Genomic DNA, 18,965 nt, shown 5'->3' with positions numbered 1-18,965 from the left:
ACTTTTTTCCGTGCTGTTAGAAGATCAGGACTGAAAAGCCTTATGCAAGGTGCATTTATTGTTCTGGAAAAGGGTGGTTAAATATTTGGTCAAGCACATGGAAAGAGTATCTACGTTGCTTGTTAGAAGTTCCTTCATATCAGTTGAATTTTACTGCATACCGGCAGGAAAACGTGGTTGTGAGATGGTAAAAGTTTAATTTTCAATCTTTTTAATCTTTTAATCTTTTTGTTAATCTTACAAGGATCTGTTTTTTAACTTGATACAAAATAAAATAAAAATAAAATAAACTTTTTAACTTGGTACAAAATAAAATGTTCTGGTTTTTCTGGCTAAAAAGTGTGTGGTTAGCAGAGCTAATACTAAGAATTCTCATTAAACTGTTTACTATTTCAAAAGGTAGCATTCTGGGATTGTTTGTACAAGCTCAGGTAAACCAAAAAATAGTCGTATTACAACTCAGAGATTACTAGCAGCTATATAGGCTACTAGTATTTGTTTTCATGATGCTTTGAACACGTGGTGTATTGAAAAAGCATTTAAGCTATGTGTCCTCTTGACCCATCCTCTGATTTCTTGAACACTGAAAGAGTTACTGAGGAGTACAAATGAAAAATCGTCCAAAGCATAAATAAATCTCTCTTCTTACACGTCATTTGATCACCACCTGTGTGATGTACACCTCCTTCAGATTTCTAGCTGTAGCAGCTCTCAGGTGTGGATTCCCAACTCTAACGTGTCAGCTGTTTGTATTACTTTGCAGAACACCTGGAAGGTGAGCAGGCTGGAGCTATTGTGGTGTGACAGGTATTGGTGTTTGAGGTGTTCTCTAGGAATTGAATCTGTCAAAAGCCTTTTGTCAGCAGTAGTTTTCCATTGTTGAAGGGAGATGATGTAAACTGGTGTCTTTAATGCAGCATTAAGGTGAGGAAAAGATGGGGTTTTTGATGCTGGAGAGTAATCTGTGTACCACTGGTACAAGCAATCAACTTTGGAAATTTCTGATGTGCAGCCCTACAAGATATTTAACTGTGGGAGCTGAAAAATCTGTGTCCAAAGATGACCTGTATAATTCAGACAAGCAGGGAGCGGAGAGGTGCTAGCAAACGAGTGATGTAAGCGGTATGGGAAAAACCCTCTACGCTCTCTGAAAGCCTTGGCTTTTGGAGGAGAAGGTGGTTCCTAATGTGGTGGAAGTATGCGTTCAACAGCCTGTTCCTAGCTTTTAGGGCAAGTGCATTTGATTTGTCAGCAAAGCCCACTTCAGGTACCAAATTTAATTCTGTGCATGTATGAACAAAAAAAGAAGCGTTGCTTACACACTGGCCAAAAATAAGGAGGGGCTGCCATGAGAAATCAAGATCTGATTTTCAATTTGGTGATAGTTTTTTTAATTGCTGAAGTACTTCTGGCATTAGTAGCATTTACAAAATCTCTTGATTTGTGAAGAGGATATTCTTCACTAGTTACAATAATTAAATGAAAAAACACAGGAGGCCTCAGTTGTGTTCTTAGCTGTTGTTGAACAGTGAAGGGTCAGAATTTTAACAGTATTACAGTACCTGACAGCAAAAAAAACTGCTTTGCAACCATTTTGGAAAAAGTCATGTAGGTTTTCAATGAAATTAATTATAAAGTCGTTTTTTTAAAAAGTCTGCTTCTAACTATCCATTTCTGCAAGAGACATGTCAACATTTCAAGGTGCTGTGAAGATAAACCTATTCAGAGCTTGTAGATCCTCAGACAGAAATGCTGTGGTGATGCCAGATGCAACTACAAAGTATTCAGACAGCTGATGTCATGCTCACTTTAGGAATCAAAGTAACAAAGAAAAGAGGTAGAAAATAAGATCTATAAGTCTATTATCAGTTCAGGAGGAAAAAACAACTTGTGATGACTTCTGTGACAGCTTAATGACATATTTTTGAAAAGGGTAACATAATAGGCAAGGGCTGTGATGGAATTGTGCAGATAAAGCGTGGCAGACAGTTCATTTTATCAAAGAATACTTTGGCTATTGCATTATCTCATACACAACAAAGCCATTGAGGTTTTCTTGTTTGCTTAAACTGCAGCTCATAGAAAGCCTCTTACGGCGGAGTTTAATTTTTTGGCAACCTCTGTGGATCTCTTATGTCTGTTGTAAAACAACGTGTTGCATATTCAAGTCAAGACTTTGAAATATGAAAGGATGTACTGAAGAAAGCTATAAAGGTAAAGTGATTTAAAAATTGAATCAGATGTAGAATATCAAACCTTATATAAATTTTGACAGGCTACAGTCAACTTTTCTGAAGAAGAGCAGGAGAGGACAGTAACATTTATTTTTGCCTATTGTTTCTTGTAAAATTAAAAAACATGCAAGAAGTTTAATACTTTAAAGATCACTAAATTCTTTCTGAAAAATAAGCACTGGAAATTCCTGTTTTCGTGAGTGGGTTGTATACTATATATACATATTTTAAGTACAAAACCAAAAGGTGAACCCTAACTGTGTTTCTGTCAAGTCACAGGGAAAATTGATTTCACTAAAAATACCTGAAGTTCCTTGAACTGTGTCTTTATGTACAGTAACCTTTCAAAAGTGAATAAAGTGAGTGAGAAATACAAGCTCTAGTGGTTTGCGAGTCATACTCAGCTGCACCAGTGTACAAGGAGTGCTTGGCTTTAGAAGGGCACACATGACCATTACAAAACAAAGTTATTTTAAGATCTTCAAACTAATTATGTGCGCTGATGTTTAGTTGTCTTTGATCTAGGTGGTTCTTTTTTAGAAAAGTCAAAACTTGCACTAACATTAGCTAAAACTTAATTTCCAAATGGCACTCAACCTAAACTTATCTAATACTATTTTGGTTTAAGAAGTGCCATTTCACTCAATTCTTTTGAAAAATTGAGTACTTCTAGATGCAAACGTAACTAATTTTGCCATTAGGTACTAAATGGAAGTTTCTGGGAAACATACGTAGGTGTCAGAAGACAAATATAGAGAAAACATCTGTACTTAATATGTACCAATATAAAGCAGTAACTGTGTAAGCATAAGCCTTGTATGCACACTGGAGCTATTACGCTATTAAGTTGACCCACTATATTTTAGTATTACAGTCTAGTTTTTTATTTATCCTAGGAGTTTTCTTTTATCATTACTCTGCTTTGAGCAGATAATTTTTTTTTGGACTATTTATGACACTTAGGATTTTTTCTTCCCTGAATGGAGAGTGTGTTTGGTATCCATCGATGGATGGGAGTAGCCCAGATTATTACTTACCGTACAACTTTAATCGCTACACTATGCCTCAGTAACATGGACAGTATAGAACAAAGAGATGAGGGAAATGCAATAAGTAATGACCATAAATAATGCTAAATCTCTTAACTGCACACCTTTAAGGTGTAGCCTGTACGTGTTTGGGAGCTCTTCCCAAATCGAGGTGCTTTTAACAGCTCTGCCGTAACCCAGACAGTTGCAAAAACCTGCTTGAATTATGCCCAACCACCCACGCAGTGTCTGGAAATTATCTTGTACCATCACAGCCATGTGCTTTTATGATTGTGTCTGCCCAACTGCCCTAGATCTGACTTGGTAAGTCAATGTTTTCAGAGGCCCTGCTTTCACTCTTCTGCAGGGTTGAGGTTTTTTTTTCTTAAATCTATCTGCTCTGGGACATTCAGTGAACCTGAAAACTGTTTGTGACTTAAAGAATCTAGGACAGGGAAGGGATCTTGCTCTCACACTTGACAAAAATTGTGTTTATCTATCTCGCTTTGCAGTTTAGATCAGTGTAAACTGAGAGAGTGCAAGAGCTTCCCTTATTTAGCAAGGAGTGCAATATGAAACCCATTGCCTACACATGCAAGCAGAGGTACGATTTGAACAAATCAGCAATGCTCGTATTCAAGTATTTGCAGAGTGAGGTCTACTGCACTGTTAGAAGTAAGCTGCTGTACCTCCACCTGTTTAATACTTACGGCTGTTTGAAAAAAAGATGACAGGTCTTTTACTTGTGAGGTAAGAACATTACTCTCCCTTCCAGAAGTTTGAAACAAAAGACTTCTAGAGAGCATTGAAGACCAGAAATAGCGTGAAGGTGACAGCCATAAGAAAGTAGAAGCGATTTGTTTGCAATGGTGTATCTTATGCAGCTGTAATTCCATTGAAGTGCCTGCATGGTAATAGCAGGTGTAGCGTAGGGATCATTTTCAAACAGTTACCTTAAAGTAGCACACTGCAGTTGGCTGGTGCCAAAGGCCTGGAACACGGTGTATTCTTGTTCTGCCATCCCTCACCTATTGGCTTACAAAACAAACACTAATTTAAATGTTAACTTTTGTTTAACAGTAGGTAAAGAGTTCAATCATAGTATATGTTAAAGTTGGTGTTAAATCACCAATTCAGCAAAAGAATGGACTCCTGCGTGAAGGAATACTGCTGCACACAGTTGAGCTTGGCTGGCTGTAGCTCTGTCTTTGTAACTGAATGAAATAATCTGTTCAGAAAACTAAAAGAACCCGCAGAACTAATGCGCTGCAGCATTAATTGTCAAAAATCAAATTATGCATTTCTTTATAAATAGAACATTTGGAATAATGTAAAAGACATAGCATTGTAAATCTGAAAAAATACCTCATATAAGAGGTACTTGCAGCTCACTGCAGATTAATTGAAATCAAAGGTGTCTATTGAGAATAACAAGCTACCCCTCAGGAATATCCTTAGTCAAAGCTACCATTATAGTTCTTAAAATGTGCAAACTCAGAACAGGGTCTTGTAAAGAGATAACATTACATTGCTTCCCCTTTCTTAAATCTGTCACTTGCTTGTTAAGAACCAAAGCTTCAGATTATTTATCGCAGGGAAATGTATTTTCATCTAGGATGAATATATTTACATGGTAGCTTGTTGCAATCTATAGGAAAAAAAGCACGCAGACTTCCTTCAAGCTTGCAAATTCAGCATTTCAATAACTCGCCTTCTTCAGCTCCCTTCTCGGATGTAGAAGGGAATTGCTTACTTGTAGTAAATTAATCTCAGCAACAGAACGCTAAACAAGATTCAGTTAAAATTACCATTATCTTGAAGTCTACTTTTTCCAAGAAGTTAATAATAAAAAAAAGGAATATTCAGTTTAATAAAGTGAAGGTTCTGCCTTCACTTTTTTTTTAAAGTTTTAATTTTTTTTTAATTTTGTGGGTTGTTTTTTTTTAAAAAGGACTATTTGGCAAAAATTGTGGAGAGCAGTAGAGCAGTCCATTTCCTCTCATACAGAAGCATTACTTCAGGCTCCAGTATCTGGAACTTATTGGCTTTTTTTTCCCCTCGCAAAGAGAGCGAGCTGCTAGTTTTTATAAAAGCCTCATGCCTCCTGGGAACCCTTTTTACATATGCAGCCCCCATAGTCAGGCACTTTCCCATTCAGCTAGGAAAAGCTGAACAGCTATAGCAGAGGCTTAAACTCCTGCGCTCACATGGGGAGCCCTTTTGAGGGACGTGCAAGTACATGAGCAAATAGAGACAGCATATTACTTATCAACAAAAACATCAGCCATAGACTGTTAGCATAATGCAGCAATGCTGATAATTATGGCTCATTAACAATAACTACACTTCAGCTGAATATTCTCGTGTTTGAGCTGGTAAGTCCAAAGCAACACTGTATTTTCTGAATTAGTTTGCCAGTTTACATATTGCTTGTGAGATGAGGCTCCTTGTTTTAACAGGTATGATTATTGCGGTGGAATTCCAGAACCATTGAATCTTTAGTGTGTAGATTGCTTTGCCAGACCCTTTTCTTGTTACAGTGATTTAAGCTCTTCTAGGCTGATACTGTTGGTAACATCCATATTTCAACACATGCTGTGCAAGTATTTTATCTCCAACTGCATATCCAAAACCATTTTAAAGGAAACCTTTGCTTGGGGCAAAGTAAATTATTACATGTGGGCAACTCTTAGGTCATGAGTGTGATCTCTAAGTGAGACCATATTTCAAAAAACACTTTATCTGTACTTGGAAAACAAATGAAGTCTCTCATCATGCAGAACTCTAAACACACCTCCAAGCCCTGCCTACCTTCCAGCTTGGGAATAGGAAGGTCACCAAGAAGCAGCCACTACCCAGGAACATCCCAGCACCATGGTATCCTCCCAGACTCCCACACAGGGAGAGCCCCTCCACAGCTGGGAGAGCTCCCCCTCCAGACCCCCACACAAGGGGAGTCTCTCCACAGCTGGGAGAGCTCCCCCCTCAGGCCCCCTCCACGCAGGAGGGGCCCTAGTAAAAGGCCACTCAAAACACTAACAAGAGAACCCACCCTCCCACCCCTCCAAAAAAAAATATATATATATATATTATATATATCTCTTTAGAGATAGTGAGAAACCCAGCACCCAAAAAAAAACCCAAACTCACAGCCCCAACATTGAAGGCCACTAAGTAACTTCCACAACCACTACCATCTCCTTCCCTGGCAAACAGACCTACAAAAAAAAAAAAAAAAAAACAAAACACAAGTAAACCAAACACTGAACTGCCACACCAACACAAATACCCACAAAAGCAAGGCCTTCCTCATGCAGCTTCTCCACATCCAGCACCCTACAGCCAAGCAATTGCACCCAAGGAACCCAGAACTACAAACACCTGGAAAGAACAGAAGACAGGGCCTCCACTGCTAAACAGGGATCTCAAGGTTCTGCCCCATCCAAAGGGCCACCAGTGTACACAGCTCACCACAAGTCCAGAAGTCTAGCTGTTGGGTCATCTCAGCTTCCTTTGGCTCAACACATACTGCATCTCCCCCAACAGGAGGATGACAGCAGGGCTGGTTGCCTTCCTTCAGGAGATGGACTGCACCAGAACAGAAAGGAAAAAAAAACCTGAGGTTCTACACCCCTGCACTCCCCACCAAGGGAGTACAAGGGCTCCCTCAGAGCAGAGAGCAGCACAACCACCTCAAACTCCAGCAGGAGAAGGCTGCTGAAGCCCCACACCGCTTACCTCTCATTATGTCAACCCCATCTAGCTGCCTCACACCTTCAAGGCTGAAAGGGAATCACAATGACACAGGATGGCACCTCACCTCAGGGAAGGACCCAGGCACCCTGCACATTATCACCCCCACAAACAGGAGCACTTTTGTCCTCCAGCACCCAGCTGGAGCCATAAACCCCATTTCAAGAGGGAAACGTGCAGGCTGGAGGCAGAAGGACAGAGCTCACCTCACTCTGAAGGGTCACTAACAGCTTCGCAGCACCAGGATCCTCACTCCAGCCTTGGACCTGCAGGAAGTAGAGCACTGCCAGCGTGGGAGCTCCTGCACCAAGACAGCATGGCGCAGGCAGCCACTATCCCCTCCACTCACACGGGGGGGGGGGGGTGGTCATACCCCTGGGCCCCAAGCACTCACCTCTGTTGTCCCACCACTGAGGAAACCACTCACATGCTCAGGCTCATCCTTGTATTAAAGTGCCTCACTGCAGCCCTTATTCCTGTGTAAAGCCAATAAAGGCTCTGTCATTGCCTTTATTTAAGATCCAGGCACTATAGAACAAGATATTAAAGAAAAAGGAATTAACTCACCCCTCCCAGCAACAGTTTGGAGGAAAAGGGGAGCTGAGGAGTGCAGCCTTCCCTGGTTCAAACCCTGGCACACCGCACAGAGAAGACACAGGAAGGGGGGGAGGGGGGGGGGAAGGAATGCACACAAACACCCAGAAACAAAGCCAGGGGCACCACTGAGACAGGAGGAGGAAGGAAGGATGGATCTAGGCTCCCCCCACCCACTCCAGGCACTCAGGTGCTCATGTACCGGTTCAGGCTGTGACCTGGCAATTCCACTGCATCTTGCAACAGGAAACAAAAAAATATAGTGGAGAAAGTGAAAAAGCAGATTATCAGGCACTGCTTTCATTTTAACTGCCCCCTGTGTTGCTTCTCACCCCAGCAACACCAGGGCTGTGAGGGGTGCAGAGCATTGCCACATTCAAATCATCCCCACAATTGCTGGGAGCAGGAGAGACTGCAGCACCCAGAAAACTGCCCTGGGGGAGCTCAGGGCACCTCAAGGAGCTGGGCAGCAGCCCACTGCTAAACCCCTAAAACAAAGCTTTGGAAGCCTGGCAGCAGCACCGTGCTGTCCCCAAAGAGCAAGGGGACAGCAGTTGCCCTGTACCAGCAACATGAAGAGCAGGGTAAGAACCCAGAAGCTTCCTGCCACAGGAGCCTCCTCCTTGTACTCACCACCTCCATGGTCTCATCACTACCAGAAATGCTCACCTGTTTAGGCTGCGCCTTGCTCCTCAGCACCTCACAGCAGCTCACTCTCCCCACTAGAGGAGACAAAATAGCAAAGAATAACAAAGACAGAAGTGTTGCTTCTATTTTAGCAGCCATTTTTATTGTTTCTTACCTCCAGTAGCAACAGGTCTGGGAGGCGTGGGGGGGGATGGGCAGGGGCCACAGCTCTATCCCACTTACCCTCACAGCTGGGAGGCAAGAGGGGCTGAAAGCACCCACATTCCCACAAGGACTGTGGGTATCTCAAAGAAAGCAAAAGCAGTGTGGGAGCCCAGTACTGCCATTGCACCAGCCCCATGAAGAGCAGAGTGGGAGCCCATCAGCATCCTGCCACAGGCAGGGAGCCCCTAGCAGCAGTTCCCATGCCATGGGTTGTGCCTCACACCGTTGGGCCCCCAAGGGTCACAGCCTCCATAGTTCCATCACTACCAGAACTGCTCACAAGTTTAGCCTGATCCTTGCTGAAAGAAGCACCCCTGTAGTCATCACTCTGGATGACAAGACAACAACAGAAAGTTAAACATAAGTCAAGAGTTTCTTTCTTTTTTTTTTTTTTTTTTTAAAGCAGCTCCTTGTGTTGCTTCTCATGCTGAGCAGCACCAGGTTAAGGGACATAGTCCCAGCCTACTCACCTCCATCACTACAACCAAGAGGGCCTGCAACACCCACAAGCCACCCAGCCTCCCTAAGAAGGCAAGGTGGGAGCCAGACTACAGAACCATCAGATAGGTGCAGAAAAGCAAAAGGGAGCCCAGCAATGGCTCTGCACTAGTCCCAAAGCAGGCAGTGTGAGCACAGCAGAAGGCACCCTGCACCAGCTGTAAAAAGAGGGGAACCCAGTAACAACAACCCCATACTAGCCCCAAGAAAAGTAACATCAAAGCCTAGCAGTACCAGCCCAACACTAGCTCTAATAAAGAGCAGCAGAGCCCCACAACAAAAAAGCAGACTACAAGGAAAGGAGAACAGGAGCCCGAGCCCATCCCCAAAGCACTATGCAACCCCTGTAGCCTGCTACAGACAGCAAGCACAAAGAACTCCCAACAGCCCCCCCAGTGGTTGACAGCAACCTCCAGCAGGGTTTAAGAGGCTTTGAGGGCGGGCCCTGCCCTGGGCTCTGAACAAGGCGCGGCTGTGCCTGGGTGGCCCAGCCCCATAGCCGGTGGAGGTGATTGCTCCATTAGTGCAGCTGGGCCGCATTAGGGCCAACCCAGAGCCCTGACAGCTGCCCCAAAACCTTGAGGCTTGGCGTACCCAGATGAGGTAGACATTATGGAGCCTGAAAAGTTCCTTTTCAGACATAGTGCCAGTGCATGAAACATTCACGGAGTTTTTCACATTATCTCTGGGGAGTTTACAATGTCTAATCCAGATACCAAAGATCAGAATTAGTTTAATTCTTTGCTTTCCATTGTGGATGTATTTCTACCTCTTTAAATTGAGGGAGAAAAAACTTTTTGTTGCTGTGTTGCAAAGACTTGTGGAAAGTTTCCTTGCTTTTCAGCTACATTGGTCTTTGTGACAGCATAAAGACAAATACTTTCCTTTGTTTGTATGAATAATTCTTTCCTTTTGGGCAAATAGAATGTAGTAAGCCTGAACAGTGTTCAGTCTCTATTGAATTAATCAAAGCACACTTGCATACAGTGATACGGTATCCCTGTCTGAAGTTGCCGATAGTCCACGTAAAAAGAGAAACGTTGAAGTGAAACAGGACAGACAACACCAAGTTGGGAGGGAGTGTTGCTCTGCCAGAGGGTAGAAGGGCACTACAGAGGGACCTAGATAAACTGGATTGATGGGCCAGGGTAAACCATGTGAGTTTCAATAGGGCCAAGTGTCGGGTCCTACATTTTGGTCACAGCAACCCCAGGCAACCTACAGGCTCGGGAAGGAGCGGCTGGAAAGCTGCCTGACGGAAAGGGACCTTGGTGTGTTGATGGACAGTTGGCTGAATATGAGCCAGCAGCGTGCCCAGGTGGCCGAGAAGGCCAATGGCATCCCAGCTTGCATCAGGAATGGTGTGGTGAGCAGGACCAGGGAAGTGATCCTGCCCCTGTGCTCGGCATTGGTGAGGCCCCACCTTGAGTACCGTGTTCAGTTTTGGGCACCTCAGTACAGAAAGGACATGGAGGTGGTGGAGCAGGTCCAGAGAAGTGCAACAAAGCTTGTGAAGGGCTTGGTGAGTATGCCCTACGAGGAGCGACTGAAGGAACTGGGGCTGTTTAGTCTGTGGTAGGGGAGGCTGAGGGGAGACCTCATTGCTCTCTTCAAATACCTGAGAGGTGATTGCAGCGAGAGCAGGGTCGGTCTCCTCTCACTGCTGACAGGTGACAGGACGAGGGGAAGTGGCCTCAAGCTGCGCCAGGGGAGGTTTGGGATGGATATCAGGAAAAACTTCTTTACAGAAAGGGTTGCTAAGCACTGGAACAGGCTCCCCAGGGAGGTGGTGGAGTCACCATCCCTGAATGTGTTTAAAAACCGTTTGGATGTGGTGCTCAGGGACATTGATTTAGCAGTGGGTTGTTAGGGAAGTCTGGTTAGGTTGCGGTTGGACTTGATGATCTTGAAGGTCTTTTACAACCTGAGCTACGATTTTCCAATGACAATTCTATGACAGAAAACCGCGAGTGGAACTAAGGTTAACCGTGACTCGGACTGTCATCCCGTCAGTGGAAATAAATGCTCATTTGTCAGCTTATTCAGCAGGCTTTTACACTCCTTCTAGACTTTGCATGTGTGCATGCATGCTTTTCTGTGATACCAGTGAGCAATAGGAATCTCGCTGGTAGCATAGAGTCTGAACTCTGTTTCAGCATCTTGGGAACTATTTGGCAAACATCCCTGCCAACAACAGTCATTTGTTCACAGAGTTTACGGGGCTCAGTGTGTTTGCTTACTGAAGTCTTGAAACTTATTGGTGTTGTGCTGCTTTTAAAAACAAAATATTAAGCAACTGTATTAAAAAATGTGCCCCTTCATATTTGTTCTTTGTCCTGGAGGTTGCTGAATTTACAGGAAGGTTTCATCTGTTGTGATATTATTCAGAAATATCTGAAGTTACTGTGCCACTTCACTTCTCGGTACAATTTAAGATTCCAGTATTCCATTTTTTTACATCCTTTCCTGTACTTTAAGAAGAGGCATTTGTTAAAAAGCTTGTTTGTTCCCTGATTTACAGCCATAAATGACAAGTAGATAAATTTTCAGCAAGTGACATTTTAATTACTTTGAACATCTGGAAACATAAACTAATCCTACAGAAAGAAGCCTTTATAACTGGAACAAGAGAAAGTCAGCTTGAAAAAGCAATGGCTGTCAGGTTTCATTCTGCTTAACCAAAGTACTTTGGTTCAAAATCGTCGTGCTTTTTGGGAAACTTTTCATATATTCAATATATATGATTTCTTAAAAGTTCTCCAAGAAGGGGAAGCATATGCCAGATTGATAGGTTACCTGGTGTTCAAGAAATGACAGCATTAAAGCTAGATTGGAATTGAATTTTTATGTCTGCAGATATATTTTGTGATTCTGCTTTTAAATTGCACGGTCACATGCCATTCTCAAAAAGTATCCTGTAACACATTTTTCTGTTATGTTGATATTACGCGTCTTATCTCAAAAGTACTTGCTATGCTTTCATTATCCAAATAGTCCGAAGTATCCCTATCGAGTGAGACTTTCTACATAGGTCATGCTCTTTAGGGTGTATATAATAATAATTAGTCAGAGACCTCTCTTACACATTTTCTCTGCAGCCGTGTGACCTCTTGTGTAGTCGTGACGCGTTTCTATTTCTAAGCATAGTTCCAAACTTCTGTGACGCATCAACACTAGCTGCCTTGTGCTACTTGTACCACCCGTGTTGATGGCGTCGAGGTGACTCGATTCTCTGGTTTGTGATCTGAGGAAGTCGGAACAATAGTTACTTGCAAGTACGGCATACCCAGAAAAATGTGCAGTATCAGAAGGTGCTCTCTGCAAATCCCTTCTGCAAAGAGTCACTCTGAGGCATCGCTTCTCCATAATGGGTCTGCTGTCATGACTCCTGGTTTAACAAATCCTGGCACTGTTACGTGAGGTGTTTCAAACCTTCCTCATATTCTCAGCAGATAAAACTCGCAGTAGTCATCTTGATCAAAATACCTAGCTTGTGCTTACGCTCCTTTGTTTTAGTTGGGTCCTCAGCATTTTATTTTCCAAATTCCTTTGTATCTGGAGTATTACACTGATATGAGATAAACATTGTGGGAAACATCTCTCTCTTCTTAGATGCAGATACATTCAAAATAATAGTCCCTGCCTTTGTTATCGTTGTCTTGTTTTATGGAAATAAGGACTCATAGGATGTAACGATACTTCATAGCCCAGGTGCTGTGCGAGTCTGAGAGCTGAACTCTTGTGCTGTGAACAGGATTCAAACATGTACTCACATACTCTTTTTTTTTTTAAAGTGTACAGAGTTTCTTTCTTGTTGTCTTTTTACGTCAAATTGTGCTCAACACTCTCCCAAATCTCCCCTGCCTCAGAACTTTCCCATCGTATTAGGCACCGTAGCCCACGTAAGCGTTTTGTTGTGTCTTTAACCGATTGTTGATTTTCGTGTCCTTCCCCTTTCAAATCACCAATCAGTTCCAGCATGCTGTTTGTCTTTTCTCTTACTAATACGCAACCACACTGAAATCTGCAGTAGTCTATTTCCCAGCTGCCCAGACTGATTGGTCCCGGTAGCGCTCAGTGCTTCTTACTTCCAGAGAGCATTTTGCTTGTTACAGTAGCTTATCATATGGCATCTTCTGAAGTAGATGGCTAATTAAATGTTTACAAACACAGCACCCTGGAGTTTCCTTATCAGTTATTGTGGTGTTTTGTTGATCTGTTTTGTTTTCTCTTTCTGCCCTGTTTTCTGAGTGGGAGGGAGCAAGTGAGTCTTTTAATATTCCCTAATAATTTTTCTGCAACCTAATGCAGATCTGCTGTACAAGCAAATTTTAAGGAGATCCTGTCTTTCAAAATTCAAGCTCCTGAATAGTGTGGTGCAAGGCAATGGAAAATTCCATTCTGTCAGGTTATTTATGCCTGTGGAGCATATTGTAATATGCTGAGGCTTTACGTTGAGCCATCTCCCTTCTTAGAAGTTTTTACGCAACTAAAAATGAATTTTGTTTTCCTGCTAATTAGCACACACCAGCTGCTACCAGCAAAAGAACACCTGTGCTGCTACTGATGGTACCTGGAAAGTTGGGCCTGATTCTTCTCTTTCATCCTAGTGTAAATCAGCTAGACATCTGCTGAAATCAAAGCAGAGGACAGGATAGGTGAGGGGAAGTGTTGCAAATGAAAATTGGGTCTGTATGATTCACAGTAGGTGTATTTCAGCAGCAGCATTTGGTCTTAGTTAGTCTCATTAAGCAAAGGCATACAGCTGCTGTAAAACACTACAGGGATAGCAGTAGCTATGTTTTTGCATTTTTGCTCACTGTATTCTCATCCAGTTACTGTCTTTTTGCAAATGTGGTCTACATTTCCAGTAAACGTCTCCAGTTGCATTAAAAAGAGTGTTGCCAGCAGGTCAAGGGAGGTGACCCTCCTCCACTACTCTACCCAGATTAGGCCACACTTAGACTACTGTGTCCCATTCAGGGCTTGCCAGTTCAAAAAAAGACAGAGATCTCCTAGGAGGAGTCCAGCAGAGGGCCACAAAGATTATAAAGGACCTGGAGCAGGAAAGGCTGAGTAACCTGGGTCCATTCAAGCAGTGGAAAAGAATATCAAGAGGGGATCTGATTAATGTTTGTGAATATCTAAAGGGAGGTGCGAGGTAAATGGCTGAGGCCAGGTTCTTCTCAGTGGAGAAGAAGAGAGGCTGGGGAGTCTCCTTCTGTGAAGATATCCAAGACCTGTCTGGACACCTACCTCTGCAACCTGTTTTAGCTGGGGTGTTGGACACAGCGACCTTCTGAGGTCCCTTCCAACCCCTGCAAGTCTATGATTCTGTAAATGAAACTATGCCTCTGAATTTACAGTAGAAAATAGAAGACAGGTGTCAGTACTGTTTATACATTAAATGCTTCTCAAGATGGGGCTTTATTTCTGGGTTAAGTGCATTTCATTGTATCAATACTAGAGTAATCATAATTATCTTTATTGGTCAGGAAATATCACCAAGCTTTCCCTCTGCCATCCCTTCATCTGGATACTACAGGGGTATGAAGTCTTAGCTGATAAGCTGTTCATTTACAAGAAAAGATACAGAGCCTTACTCAGTAGAGGAAATACAGAGTTCTCCTGTCTCCATTCAGAAACTGTTCCCTCCAACCTTCATCAGAGGCTGTTGGTGGCTTACAGGCCACTTTGGCCCGGTTCTGTGACTAATGGGGCAGGAGAATGCATGGACCTACACTATGGAAAAGTGAGAAGAGGGTAGGGAGATGGGCCTAAAAACAAAACAGTGGCAACAATCTGAGGAAGAAAGCTAATTTACTAAATACTATATCAGAACGCAAGATAATACAATACAATATCACTGGAATCAAAGCTAATACATCAAGTAAAATGAGAGCGTGTCCAAAAACTGAAGGCCTTACTCTAATGCTGAAGGCAAGATGGCTAGGGAACACACATGCTGCAGAGATTAGCAGAAAGGGAAAAAGAGGGCTGTTTCATGACCTGCAAACAGTTTTATCTTTCCCTCTGAATGGAAAACAGAAATGGAACAGTCATCAGGGATATGTGGTTGCTCTTCTCTTCTGAGACAGGTAGACCTGGAACTATCAACAATCCACGGAACTGGAGCATTAACTCTTTAACTCCCAGTGCACCACATGAAGTTACGTGGTTGAATACCAATAGCAAAAATCATAAAACCATGACAGAGGGAAAGGCAGCCTCCAAAGCATAGGAAAATTTAATCTGAGTATCTTACACATTTTCTCCTAGATTTGTTTATGCAAATGGAAATCATCACAGAATGGTTTGGGTTGCAAGGGACCTTTAAGAACATCTAGTTCCAATTCCCCTGCTGTAGGCAGAGACACATCCCACTAGACCAGGTTGCTCAGAGCCCCATCCAACCTGGCCTTGAATACTTCCAGGGAGAGGGCATGCACAGCCTCACTAGGCAACTCGTTCCCAGTGTCTTACCATGCTCACAGTAAAGAATTTCTTCTTAATATCTAGTCAAAATCTACCTTCATCCAGTTTAAAGCCATTGCCCGTCATCCTGTTGCTACATGCTGTAACGCAATGAAGAGCTCAGCAATGAGAGCAGAGTAGCAACAACCCAGGCTGCAACAAGTGACATCAGCATATCGCTGAAACGCAACAGCCATAGGCACAGAAACAATGAGAAGAAGCTGCTTACCTTCAGAAGGCCTCAGGCACACAGGGATCTCCTGCAAGATACCCTTGCCTCCACTGCCAACCCTTAAATGAGGTCTGCAAAGGGGTGGATCCTGGCTCCACCCCTTCCGGTCACTCAGGTACATTGCATGCACCTGAGCACCCCTGGTTTGGCCATGCCTTCCCACCAGGTGCTCAATCAATGTTTCAAGCCACAACTTGCATTTCTGCTACAATCCACCCCATCACAGCATGAACCAATGACTGAACAGATTGAAGGTAAGCCTTTTCCATTATGGTGATCCAGTACACCACAACACTTGTACAATTTGCCCATCACAATATAGGTTGACAAAACATGAGACAACTGATGGTTGATTCATGGTGGAAGTATATGTTCCTTTGTGGGCCAGTACTCGATGGTTCTCCTGGAGGCACATAGTTGCTCGGACCAGGACCAGGGAAGGTTCAGCTCACATTCCGTCAGTCCCATGTAGTCCACCACCAGGTGTCACGCTGAACTTACACTGACACTGGAGCATCTTGATGCCACGTTTCTCTTCCCGGTGATCCTGTGAACTCAAAGAGACTCACAAGGAGTAGATGTAGGTGTTTTAGAGGTGCCAGAAGGCATTGGTCCACCCTTCATGGCAAGATAGAGGCCATGGTCCTGTCCTAGGTCAACGCTTCAGCTTGCACTGAGGCATGTCCCAGCCATCTGCACCATACCCTTTGGCCCAATATCTGAGGCAGCTTAACTGTGTCAGGTATCAAAGGGAGTGTCCTGATTTGCCACAGGGACATGATTAAGGTTCCCTTAGTGATGAAAACCAGTGTGCTGACCACGATGTGTGCAGGCCATGTACCTATTACCAGGGGGACTACCAATCCCCCAACCTCCAATAATCTCCCCCAAGGTGTAAGTAGGCCACATCACTTTGATCCTACTTGCAACCTTTCAAGGCCATTCTATTTTATGGGTACCTGGTTCTAGGTTCTCAGGGGCAGGGTGCAGAAGATGATTTTCATTGCCAATTTGGGGTCTTACCTGATTATCGGTGCCCATAATTTGGATCCTAAGCAGGGAGGCCCATGTTGTCTGAAACATCTTCAGGGCACTGGGTCTGCCGTCTCTAGGCCTTTCGTTCGCATCCCACAAGGTTTCATAGAGTTTCCGGGTTCACCCCTGTGTGGGGTGAGAGTCTTTCTCCAGGGCAGCCTTAAGAATAGCATTGTAGCATTCAGTAAGGCCTGCCCTGTCAGATTACATGGCAGTATGCTTACTGCCTTCAGACGAAGGCGTGGGAGGGTTTTCTTTCTTCCAGATCTAAGTGTCTTGGTTCCTTCTCCTGCCAGAGACAAGCCGTAAGCATGCCCTGGGTGTTCCCAGGGCACAGGGGCGTTAGTGCGGAGGGCTCAGCGTGGAGCCTACAGCACTTCTTGTCCAGCTGCTCCGAGTGTCACATCTGATGTCACCTGTGCTTTGGGGAGGATGAGTCCTGACAGACAGGAGTTTGCGGCAGATCCCCATTAGTCTCTGATGATAGAAATAGTACCTCTAGACTTAAAATTAAACCTTTGTTCCTTCACGTTAGCGGCCCGCGTTACCCCTGCGGGCTTAGCACTCTGTGAACCGCACTTTTCCTAAGCCCAGAGCAGGCAGTCAGGCACTGGTGCTGCTGATGTTGTCACAGGGTCGTACTTTAATGATGACATTGCTGGCAGCTAAAATCTGTGACAGTGAATTCGTCAAAAAGAGCATTTGGTTGCTGGAGTTATTTTTGTAGAGCTTTGAAAACATTATTTGATTATGCAGTGTGTTGACCTTTCAATAAAATCTTTATTAAATCCACCCGTTCCTTGCAGTTTTGTACTTAGGTTTGCCTTTGTCGTGCGTTCTCTCCTGGATTATCATTCATTAGCTTCCTCAAAGAGATTAGCAGTTCCTTAGAATGGGATCATGTGTGTTGAGCGTGTGAGTTGAGCTGGAGAGCAGAGACGCAATAGGATCCCCATAGAAATTTGAAGACAATTTTGATACTCTAGTCCACTTAGAAATCTGCTGATACTGTAATGTCTTTTCCCTTGCCAGGACCCTCCTTGCCTGGTGTCATTTCTTGAGCTCCCCTGGGATGAGATTAGTCTCAAACAACAAAGTAGCCAGATGTCTGGTTCTGAGAGAGTCCCAGAGGCCTGGCTATGGTAGGCAACAGTAATCACTCGGGGCTGGAGATCAAAGATACCTGAGAATTACTTACCGGCACATACTATGTGTTGTTCCCATTATTAACAGTCTGAGAAAATTTGTATCCCTAATTAACCCTTTTGTTGGTTAAATTTTCTTGCCGGTGCAGTTCTGCCTGCAACAACTATTTGCTCTTTTTGATACTGTTACGTAACTAGAAGTTAATTTAAAAAAAAAAAAAAACTACAAAAAATTGCAAGATTCTCATAGAAGCAAATTCAAATAACCCATTCACATCCTTTTTATCATAATTGTTTGTAAATGCCATAAGGTAGAGTGATTTCTTTTTGCTTCCTGTGCCATACCTGGGGCTGATGTTATTCCCATCCAGGGCTGTGTCAATAAGGATAGTTAACTTGTCAGGTTTTAGATCATTTCCTCCTCATCTAAAATGAATTCATCTAATCCCAGAGGCAGGTTGTGTGTGCATCGCTGCATTTTCCTGTACCGATATTTCTAATGAAATGCTAATTAATATTTTTAGGGATGTTTGTGCAAGTACTCTAAAATAACAGGCTAAAATTGTAAGTGCTCTCTCTGAATTACTGAAATGCTTTTAGAGCGGGTGGCTACCAGAACAAGAGGGAGAAAAATCTGGCCGCAGCCTTCTATCACGATAATTTCATCCTCCAGAATAAATTATCGAGGTTATGAATGGAATGGCTATTTCACTAAGCGGTATCATTGTCTGTCATAGCATTGAAGACTTGGAGCATCTTTTCTTAGCTTTTGAATAACAAACTGTAGTTGTCAGATATGATCTGTTATCTGTGTTATGACTGTATAATTTAACTGCAGTGCATTGTTCATGTGTGGTAAATACTATGTGTATATATTTGAGTAGGGGGGTATGAGTTTCTGGTTGCACTGAATGTGGGTTTGCAGCTTATTGCCTGTATTGCATATGTTTAACAGTTCTGAGAGGCACTTTTGAACGAGTTGTGAGTGAGAAGATGATCCCTGGTGTGATTTAAAGCATTGAATTGGCTTATCTGATTCACTCTTGACAGTTTCTCTACAAAATATGTTACTCGAGCAAGAAACCCAAGAAGCTGACTTGATTGAGAGTACGTTGAGTTT

General features: G+C 43.3%; 1 protein-coding gene and 1 long non-coding RNA gene across 5 annotated transcripts in view; one reads left to right on the top strand and one right to left on the bottom strand.

Annotated features, from left to right (window-relative positions):
• Positions 1-18,965, top strand: part of SLC10A7 (solute carrier family 10 member 7) — a 152,141-nt gene that overhangs the window by 15,419 nt on the left and 117,757 nt on the right. The window lies entirely within an intron of this gene.
• Positions 6,893-15,656, bottom strand: LOC110398093. Of its 2 annotated transcripts, none has more exons than XR_002438191.1 (3): positions 12,043-15,656; positions 8,279-8,331; positions 6,893-7,543 (listed from the first exon to the last, which is right to left on the bottom strand). It is a non-coding gene; the product is annotated as an uncharacterized LOC110398093 (long non-coding RNA). The 2 variants fall into 2 exon arrangements; XR_002438192.1 differs by having other exon boundaries at positions 6,893-7,491.

Source organism: Numida meleagris, chromosome 4, assembly GCF_002078875.1.
Source record: "Numida meleagris isolate 19003 breed g44 Domestic line chromosome 4, NumMel1.0, whole genome shotgun sequence".
Lineage (NCBI taxonomy): Eukaryota > Metazoa > Chordata > Aves > Galliformes > Numididae > Numida > Numida meleagris.
Note: the sequence above shows the minus strand (reverse complement) of the source record. Positions and strands in the feature narration are given on the sequence as shown.